Here is an 11,529-nt window from a genome sequence, read left to right on the forward strand (position 1 = left end):
TGTTGTAAACTCAGTGTTCAGTTTGCTAAGACTGACCTTGCAAACTACCACGAACTGGATGGCTTAACCAACAGCAACTTATCGTCTCACAGTCCTGGAGGCTAGAAGTTCAAGAGCAATGGGTCAGTGGAGTCATATTCCCTCTGAAGAAGCTAAGGAAGAATAGACCCTGAGTCTGTCACTTAGTTCTGGCAATCCCTTGGTTTGCAGCAGCATACTACTAGCTCTAATCTGCACATGGTGTTCATCCTTTATATTCCCATTGTTTTTGCTCTGTACGTTGGTCTCTATGCCCAAATGTTCCCTTTTTATAAAGATACTAGAGGCCCGGTGCACAAATTCATGCATGGGTGGGGTCTGACTAGCCTACCCAGATCAAGGCCAATCAGGCAGGGCTGGCCAGGATAAGGAGCCTTGGGCAGTTGGCTGACCGGCCCTGTCCCCATTCGAAGGGATGAGGCAATCAGGGGTAGGGACAGCCAGCAGGAGGGGCTGCAGGAGGGGCCACAGGCAGTTCGCAGGCTGGACCTGCCCCCTTGTTGAAATCCCAGTTGAACTCCTAGTCGAACTCCCAGTCAAAGGGACAATTTGCATATTAACCCGTTATTATATAGGATTGGTTATACTTAGGTTTACCTTAATGATTTCATCTTAACATGATCATCTACAAAGCTTATCTTCAAACAAGATCACATTCGTAGATTCTGGGTATAAAGACTTCAACACATAAATTTTGGAGGAACTCAATTCAATCCATAATATCCAGTCCATGATTTTTGCTAATTTTTCTTTTAGTATACTCGTTTATTTTCATACACTTAAAGCAAAGTAAAAATAAAAGTCACATGTCTGGCAATTATATTTCTGGTTTATCTCTCAATTTTGTTTATATATTGTTTACATTATAAATTTCATATTTGTATGTATAAAATTGTTATTTTTAGTATGTACCTTTAGACATGCCCTTGTCATGATACAGAAGTCTAACTTAGATTACTTCAAATTTCAACTTTTTATTTAATTACACAGGCCACACATTCAGCCCTCTTGAGTCGCCTTTTTGCAAATCATTCTTTCCCTGCCAGCAGGATTTATCTACTATATACTTCTGGTTTATCTCATTACTTCAAGTCTGTGAATGGCTTCTTATTCTATGTGTTATAAAAAAAACTTACTTGCAGAGTTTGGCTTCCAGCTTCTCTGAGATCTAGCCTGCCCACTTTCCCAGCCACTTCTTTGGGGCAGTGGTATGCACATCTACACTTCCTTGTCATCAAACTACCTCAAGTCCGGAAAATGCACCATGTCATCTCAGGCCTCAAGGCTTCTGCAAACACAGCCCCTAACAACACCACCATACACATTTCCGACCTAAATCCAAGCATCATATAATATAAATGTTATTTACCTGTGATTAATAGTATTATATGCAATATCTACTCTATAAAACAGCAGTGAAAATGAATGAAGTAATCATTTGCCATTTTAAGGAAGTATTTCTCACACAGAGAAGTGATGATTCTGAGTGGAGTCATCATAAAACTTGGGGAATGGGATGCAGGAACAGCTAAACAGATAGAGCAAAACCGGTGGGACAATGAAGCCAGAGGCCAGAAGTAAATCTGGGAGAATCACTTCCCCAGCCATTCTCTCATGGCAGATGAGTAATTCTGAAGGAGCAGAAAATCATTCCACAGATATTTTTTTGAAGTGATTTTATATTTGCAAAAAAAGTTATAAGGATTATACAGCAAATTCCTTTGTACCTTTTCTCCACCATCCCCTGATGATAACATTGTATGGTGTATTTATCAAAATTAAGGAACAAACATGGTACAAAAATACTAATTAAACTGTAAATTTTTTTCAGATTACATTTGATTTTCCACTTATGCTGTTTTCCTGTTTCAGAATCCTATCCAGGGTATCACTTTCTAAGTAGTCTTCACATCTCCTTAGCCTTTTTTCTTCTGCGGCAGTGTCTCATTCTACATTTATTATTTTGAATTCTTCTGAAAGAAATATTTGTTGCTGTTCCCTAATTTACTTATTCATTCAATCATTCTTTTATATCAGGATATATTTGCGGATATTTTGTTATCCTTGGGTTATAATCTTTTACTATCATTATTTGATCTCTTGCTCAAATTGTTCAAGTTTGGCTATTATTCTATAAGTTTGGTTGAAGCTCTTTCCAGTTGAATTTTGTATCTTTTTTAAATGGTTCATCTTTATTTTTTAAAACTTTATCAGTTACTGGCACTGCAATAGGGTTTAGGCTCATTTTATATTTTCCCTATCAAATTTAGAGAATTAGTCACTTCTCCAATGACCCCTGTTTTCTTTCATTAGAGACTGATGTTTGGAAACTGAGATCTGAATGCTAGGTGTGGTCTTTGCTATTGAGGTTTCACTAATCCCATGTCATTCAAATGGGAAGAGTTAGAAAATACACATATGTATACTTCCCAAATATGTATATTTCTATACTTTATCTATCAGCATCTATTTAAGATGTATCTATATTGAAATAAGCATGTGTTTATACTTAACTCTCTAACTTTAATTCAGCACCACAGGTTTCTGCCAGCTTCCCCCTTTCTTCCTTATAAATCTGGCAGTGAGAAACCCAGATCCCCTTAGTTACAGTTTATTTACATCACACTTAGTAGACATGTAAAAATATTTTCAAATTTCTAACTCATGGACTTGTGAGAATAAATTTATCAACTGGAGTATCATGTTTATTTTATATAGTTATTTTTTGTTTGTGTCCTTACAGTATACATTTAAAACCCTGTATTTTAAATAAATTTACTTATTTAAATTTGTTTATCCTCATCTCTTTCAGTGAGATCATGCCATACATTTGCTTTTGGGTGTATCATTAGAGTTTGCATTGCATCTTGGGATCCTTCAACATACTGACTGATTTCCTTAAAATTTAAATACATTAAAGTTTCATTTTGCAGTGTACAGTTCTATAGGTTTTGATAAATGCATACCAGGTAGATTCATGTATCCACCACTTTCTTACAACACTGTTCCATCACCCTAAAAATGCACTTATGCTCACTATATCTGGGCAACTTCTCCCCTGCATCCCAGCAGTTGGCAATTAATACACATTTTCCTACAATCTTTTCAGAGGGTCAAATAAATGGAACCATACAATATGATGTCTTTTGGACCTGACATTTTTGTACTTAGCAATTTCTTCCTGCTGTGTGAGTCACTTCTTCATTCATTTTACAACTAAGTAACATTTTGTTATATGGATATACCATTTGTTTATCCATCCATCAATGGAAGACAGCTTGAATTTTTCCAGTTTTTGACAATTATAAAAAAACTGTTATAAACATTTCTATAGAGAGTTTGGTGAGAACATGTTTTATTTTTGTTCTTAATTGAAGTATAGTTGGTAAACAATTTTATATTAGTTTCAGGTGTACAAAATAGTGATTCAACATTTGTATACCTTATGATATGATCATCAAAACAAGTCTAGTATCATATGTCAACATACAAAGTTATGATGATAATTTTGACTATTTTTCCTATGATGTACATTATATCCAAATTATTATTTTTTTTATAGCTGGAGGTTTGTATTTCTTATTCCCCTTTACCTATTCATACCATGACCCCTTTTATATTCCACATATAACTGAAATAATACAATATTGGGTTTTCTCTGTTTTACTTATTTCACTTAGCATAATATCCTCTAGGTCCAACCATGTTGTCACAAATAGCAAGGGCCCATTCTTTTCTTTGGCTAATCCTATCTAATAAAAGGGTAATATGAAAACTAACCATCACTCCATCACAAAAAGGTGGCACCCATAGCCACAAGATGGCAGTGCCCAGTACTCTCACCCCCGCCAGAGTCCCCCAGTCCCCGGGTGTGGGGGGGAGAGCCACTGAGAGTGGGCAGCGTGAGTGGCATGGCATAATGCTTGCTTTGTTGCCAATGTGGCAAGGCAAGCATTCCGCACTGGGTTGCAGATGGGCCTCTGGCCACGCCATTGTACCGAACACTTGCCTTTTTACTGCAGCAACAAGGCAAGCATTCCGTGTCCCCCTGTGGATGAGTCTTTGGGCCATGGAGAGTCTCTGGGCAGCGGGCATGGAGAGTCCAGGCCCCACAGAGAGCTACTGGCACATGGATTTCTGTGCAGGGCTACTAGTAATTCATAAAATAGAGAATATAATAAGTTGAACTTTATCAAATATGTGTATTTTCTATAGAAATTACAGGCTGTTTAAAAATATATATATTTTATTGATTTTTTACAGAGAGGAAGAGAGGGATAGAGAGTTAGAAACATTGATGAAAGAGAATCATTGATCAGCTGCCTCTCGCACACCCCCTCCAGGGGATGTGCCCTCAACCAAGGTACATGCCCTTAACTGGAATCAAAACCAGGACCTTACAGTCCACAGGCTGATGCTCTATCCACTGAGCTAAACCGGTTTCGGCCAGAAATTACACTCTTAAGCTAATAAAACCACATTCCCAAGTTGGAGAAATTTTTGAAAATCAAATATTCAGAATATATTAAGATACTTGAAATTTCACAATAAAAACAACAACAACAAAACAGTTTACAATGGTCCAAAGACCAGAACAGACACCACTAGAGAAGAAACAAGGATAACAAAGAAGCATGCAAAAAGACAATCAGCATCATTAGTTATCAAGAAATGCACATTAAAATCACAATGAGAAGCCACTACCCACATATTACAATGCAATGTGTGTGTGTGTGTGTATTTATATATATATTCATCTGTAGAATGTAATATATGTGTGTGAATATATGTGCTTGTGTGTGTGTGTGTGTGTGTGTGTGTGTGTACTTTTAATCAGATAATAACAAATCTTGGCAAGAATGCCAAGCAAAAGGAATTCTCATATCAAAGATTTTTAAAATCTTTATTGTTGAAAGTAATACAGATGTCCCCTTATATTCCCCCATTGACCCTCTCTATCCCACTCCAGTACCCTTTTTAGGCCTTCCCTGCACTATTGTTTATCTGTGTGTTATACATATATGCACATAAATTCTTTGGCTAATCTCTTTCTTCCCCATCCCCCTTCCGTCTGAAATACTTCAGACTGTTGCATGTTTTAATGTCATTTACAGATTTTAAATAGTATATTATGCATTTCATAGTAAAGGTTTGGTTGTTTTCAAATAACCCCTTTTTATTATAATATTAGTAACAATTTAATAACTTATATGAATAGATTAAGAGGAAGAATAACAATCATCTTTACTAAATGTAAAACTGTAATAATTAAGCTGGAATCACAGCAGAATAACCAGCTGAATGTTGTACCTGATAGCATGATACCTGAGAGAAATATTCCAATTCTTATTTGGGTAAGTCATACTTATTCCCATGTAGGACTGGAAGATATACACTATTGACTGGAAAATCAATGTACTGATAATTGTTAATAAAGTCATGATGTGTCTGTATTATAAAATACTTTAACAGCTCCTACAATATATTTAGTATTTACATGTTATGCTAGCTTATTTATTCATAAGAACAAAATGCTTACATTAGGATGAAACAATCCTAAAATGGAGAATAGCATTATTTTATTTTTTCTTTAAAACTTCTGATGAAATTCAGACATTTAAAACAGCTTTAAACATATGAATAAAATAATATTAATCATCGTTAGCCAAAAGGAAACTTTTACCATTCAGTTAAATATGAAAAGAGGAGCAAAATAATTTCCTTGAATGGTCAGACTTTATGGGTATTTGCCTAGATAAAGAAAACATGATGATTATAGTGTGTCTAAAATTTATTTATTGTAAGGAAATTTAGTTATATTGTACTTTGTAGTTATAAAAGAAGAGAATACACAAAACGTTTCACACCTCTAAGACAATTTTCTCAATTTTAAATATATTTTGATTTAAACTCTAAAGAAAAGATAGTAGTTGAGTGTGAGGAAAGAAGTAGCATTACAAGACATACTATGCTAGAATATGTCAACTTAACCGTAACCATTATTATGTATATTGCAGTTTACCAGCTGCAAAGAACAAGCAAAGTGTTTCTGATGGTATTATTACTACTTTTCTTTATTAGTTTAGTGTAAAATGTTGGCAAAAAAGAGAAACTTTTAAAAAATATATTTTTATTGATTTCAAAGAGGAGGGAAAGGGAGAGATAAAAACATCAATAATGAGATAGAATCATTGATGGGCTGCTTTCTGCACATCCCCAACTGGGGATCCAGCCTCCAACCTGGTCATGTGCGCTGACTGGGAATCAAACCATGACCTCCTGTTTCATAGATCAATGCTCAACCACTGAGCCACACTGGCTGGGCATGAGAAATTTTAAGAATAAAATTTTCATTAACCTAGACCAGTGGTAGGCAAACTCATTAGTCAACAGAGCCAAATATCAACAGTATAATGATAGAAATTTTTTTTGAAAGCTAAATTTCTTAAACTTATAATGCCACTTTTTCAAAATAGACTCGCCCAAGCCATGGTATTTTGTGGAAGAGCAACATTCAAGGGGCTAAAGAGCCGCATGTGGCTACTGAACCTTGGTTTACAGACCACTGGCCTAGACAGATGCGGGGAGGGGAGGCAAGGAAAGTATTCTGTGGAGCAGACACCAGCAGGCACAGCAGTAATGAGGTGGGAGACTCAGTTCGTTTAATGGCACGAAGAAAAAAGAACAATTAGATTCAGAAAAACAAACAAACAAGAAACCATTATAGTGATTGAGCATTTAACTCCCAAGGGTCTAAAGGCAGCCCTGGACTCTGAAAGAAAACACCACAAATAAAACTATTTCTTGAGAGAAGTTACTCTGGTGGAGAAAGCAGTTTGGGTTGTATAGTCATTGGATTTTAAGGGAGAGAAGAGCACAGCACTGTTTTAGACATTATTAGGAACACTAATACTTAATGATACATTTCAATTCTAATTTTCCTTAAATTATAAAACTGCAAGCCCCAGTGTTTCCTGGCACAGCTCACACCACTTCTCTCCCGCCTCCATCAGCATTTTGTGAAACGTTTTCCTTAATTAGCTAAATTGTTGTCTAGCCAGACATCCCGACTTTGAGAAAATGGATGTCGGGGGGGATTTGCCTGACAGAGGACCCACCAGAGTCTTCACACAGAACGGAAACATGACATGGGTTCTGAGGGAAATTTATGGCCCTGCCAAGCCCAGGTTCCGCCACCAGCAGAAGAAACCGCTCTAGTGGTGCAGTGACGAATATGTCGCCACATCAGCAATTCCTTTCTGGAAGCTGAGGCAGAACACCCACATAAATCAGATTTGTCACAGGCCTACATACCAGCAGGCATGTCAGCGGGGATCTGAAGCTGACATCCCAGAGCAGTGGGTGGGAAAGTTTCCACCGCCTTTTCCCAGGTGCCTCACGCACAGCGACTGGACAGCCATGCTGATGCTCAGAGCTTGTCTGTGAACCCTAGTGATCTCCATTGATTCGGCTTCTAGCTCTTGAGATTCATTTCATTTTAAAAGGCAAACTAAAAACTGAGTATGAAAACAGCAACGTATGTTGCAGCAATTTTGTGCCGCTTAGGGCTGTTCTAGCTTTATAATTCTACTGAACATGGACTACAGTAACAAGAAGCCCTGTTTTCTTGAAGTAGGTCAGGAAAATGCTGAGTCATCTATATATACTAATAAAAGGGTAATATGCAAATTGGTCATGAAGCCCTCACAGTAATAACCAAACAGCAGGCTGTGTGTGGTGACAAGGCAGGCAGGGGGTTAGCAAGGGACAACCACACGACTGACCAGCAGGCTGTGTGGGGCAACCAGGCCAGCACTGGGGGAAGTGAGGGGCAACCAGGCTGTCAGGGGGTCAGTTGGTGGCGACCAGGCCGATGAGGGTAACCAGGATGGTGAGGGGGGCAGTGAAGGGTGACCAGGCCAGCAGAGGGGAGCAGTGAGGAGCAACCAGGCCATTGGGGGGAGGGACAGTTGGGGGCAACCAGGCCAGAAAAGGGGCACTAAGGAGGTGACCAAGCTGGTGTGTGGGGGGGGGGGCAGTTAGCAGTGATCTGGCTAGCAGGCAGAGGTAGTTAGGAGTGATCAGGTTGGCAGGAGGAGCAGTTGGGGGCGATCAGGCAGGCAGGCAGGAGAGTAGTTAGTAGTAGTTAGTAGCCAGAGGTCCCAGATTGTGAGAGTGTCCAGGGTGAGCTGAGGAGAGCCTCCCCCCACCCCATGCACAAATTTTGTGCACCAGGCCTCTAGTTCTTTCTATAAGAGAATATTATTATAAAATGACTATGTCACATACACAGTTAAAGGGCCTTAGAAATTATAAATTTAACAGTATTTACATATCACTCAGAGATATATACTATGCTAGTGGCCTGGTGCACAAAATTCATGCATGGGGGTGTGTGTTCCCCAGCCCAGCCTGCACCCTTTCTAATCTAGGACTCCTTGAGGAAAGTCCGACTGCTCATTTAGGCCTAATCCCAGTTCTGAGCAGTTGGACATCCCTCTCACAATCCAGGACTGCTGGCTCCCAACTGCTCACCTGCCTGCCTTCCTGATTGCCCATAACCACTTCTGCCTACCAACATAATCACCACCTAACCACTCCCCTGCCAGCCTGATTGATGTCTAACTGCTCTCCTGCCAGCATGATCACCCCTAAATGCCCTCCCCTACAGGTCTGATACCCCCCAACTGCTCTCCCCTGCAGGCACAGGTCCCCTCCAACTGCCCTCCCTTGCAGGCCTGGTCCCTCCCAACCGCCCTCCCTGCTGGCTTGATCGCCCACAACTGCCCTCTTCTGCTGGCCATCTTGTGGCAGCCATCTTGTGTCCACAATGGGGCAGTCATCTTTGACCACATTGGGGCAGCCATCTTGTGTGTTGGAGTGATGGTCAATTTGCATATTATTATTTTATTAAATAGGATAGAGACATGATGCACAGGTGAGGGCAGGCTGGTTTGCCCTGAAGGGTGTCCTGGATCAGGGTGGGGGACTCTTAGGGAAAGGGGCGGCCTGGGCGAGGGGCCTATGGTGGTTTTCAGGCCACTCAGACCCCCTGGCAACCCAAGTAGAGTCCCTGGTATCTGGGATTTATTTATTTTCTTTTTCTTCTTCTTTTTAAAAAATATATTTTATTGATTTTTTATAGAGAGGAAGAGAGAGGGATAGAGAGTTATAAACATCAATGAGAGAGAATCATCAATCAGCTGCCTCTTGCACACCCCCTACTGGGGATGTGCCCACAACCAAGGTACATGCCCTTGACCGTAATTGAACCTGGGACCTTTCAATACACAAGCCAATGCTCTATCCACTGAGCCAAACCAGTTTTGGCATGGGATTTATTTATTTTCTATAATTAAAACTTTGTAGCCTTGAATGGAGTCCAGGGCAGGCTGGGCAATGGTGGGAAACTTGCTTCTTCCATCACCAGGGAAACCCAAGACTCCTGCTTGCACCATGGCTGCAGTCATTTTTGTTGGGATTTATTTATCTTCTATAATTGAAAATTTATAGCCTTAAGTGGAGGCCAAGGCAGGCCAGGGTAGGTGGAAAGCTTGGCTTCCTCCATTGCCAGGAAACCCAAGCCTCCTGCTCTCTCTGTATCTGCAGCCATCTTGGTGGGATAATTTGCATACTCGCTCCTGATTGGCTGGTGATCATGGCTTGTGGGTGTAGCAGAGGTACGGCCAATTTGCATATTACTCTTTTATTAGATAGGATAAGTTAATTATATTTATTTATTTTTTAAAATATATTTTATTGATTTTTTACAGAGAGAAAGAGAGAGGGTTAGAGAGTTAGAAACATTGATGAGAGAGAATCATCCATCAGCTGCCTCCTGCACACCCCCTACTGGGGATGTGCCTGCAACCAAGGTACATGACCTTGACCGGAGTTGAACCCGGGACCTTTCAGTCCGCAGGTCAAGGCTCTATCCACTGAGCCAAACTGGTCTGGGCAAGTTAATTATATTTAGTTTTGATGTCTAGCATATAAGTTGATATAAAAAATGCTAAAAAATATTTTCCTAAAATATACTATTTAAATAATATCAATGTTTTTCTTATCTTCACAATTTTTATAAAATGTACCTAAGAGTTAGAAGAGTGATACATTATCACTAAATAAATATTTGTCGAATCCTTAGACCAATTATATTTTATTGGAAGAAATTGTTTAGGGTTTGTGAACATTTTTACATATATGATTTGTGACTTTTTCATCTTAAAATACAAATAGTTATATTAAAAATATAGAATTCCCTTTTCATTTGCAAAACAAGTAACTATGAAATGCTGCCCAAGGTTAAAAATAATTAAAACATAAACATATAAGCTTTCAACAAAAATGTCCTTTCTTTTCACAAACACTGCTAGCTTAATGCATTCAATTCATTATAGTATTTCATTAAAATAAATCAGATGTAATTGAAATAATAATAGATGTTATTATTATTATAACACTAAACACACTTATCTTGAACATTATTGGTTTCTGCTAGGGATACCCATCATCCAAGACCCAAGGTGCTTTTGTGACACATAGTTGCTTACTATTGTGAACAATAAATAGTTTATATTTTATAAAAATTTATATAGATGGAATATATATATATATATATATATATATATATATATATATATCCCTCATTAACTGCGATCTTCACCCAACATATTTGTATTTAGTGGCTGTTTTAGCAGTAGGAATCCAAAGGTGAAAACCATCTATTTCTGTGATCAGAGAACTTCGATTCCCACAGCCGGATAATTTTGCACACAAACCATACACTGCTTTCAGAAAATGTTTATGATGACCGTAGAAGCAAAGCCATTGGGAGTACAGGACAGACAGTATCTACATTTGCAAAAATGTGTTTAAACGTATTTTATGGGGGGAAATGTGAAACAACAAAAGTATGAGGCATGATGTGAAATATTATTGACAACAATCATATTCTAAAATGCTTATTTTAGCTTTTAATTATTAATTTTTACTGGACTAATGCTTTATAAACTACATAGTTGGCAATCCTAGGAACTTTTTGATCTATTTAAACATCATTAAATATTTGACAGAGAAGGTACAATCTGATCTGACCAAAAGACAGAATGAGAAGGTATTAAATAGATGGACACGGAAAGATGGCACACGTAGGAGAATAGCAGAAAGTAGAAAGAGGCATTCTATGTAGGGGAACAACCTACACTTGATATGCAGACATGAGATATTGTGGAATGTTCAGGGAGATGATAGGTAATTCAATATTGAAGCATAATCTAAGACTAAGGAGAGAATTTATACTAGGACTAAAGAGGACCAGGCAGTAAAATGAAGAATTTTTATCTCTGATCTCAAAAATCTTTAAAAAAGCCGAAACCGGTTTGGCTCAGTGGATAGAGCGTCTGTCTGCGGACTGAAGGGTCCCATGTTTGATTCTGGTCAAGGGCATGTACATTGGTTGCGGGCACATCCCCGATAGGGGTTGTGCAG

The sequence above is a fragment of the Pipistrellus hanaki genome (genome assembly GCF_964339955.1).
Source record: "Pipistrellus hanaki genome assembly, chromosome: 1".
Classification (NCBI taxonomy): domain Eukaryota; kingdom Metazoa; phylum Chordata; class Mammalia; order Chiroptera; family Vespertilionidae; genus Pipistrellus; species Pipistrellus hanaki.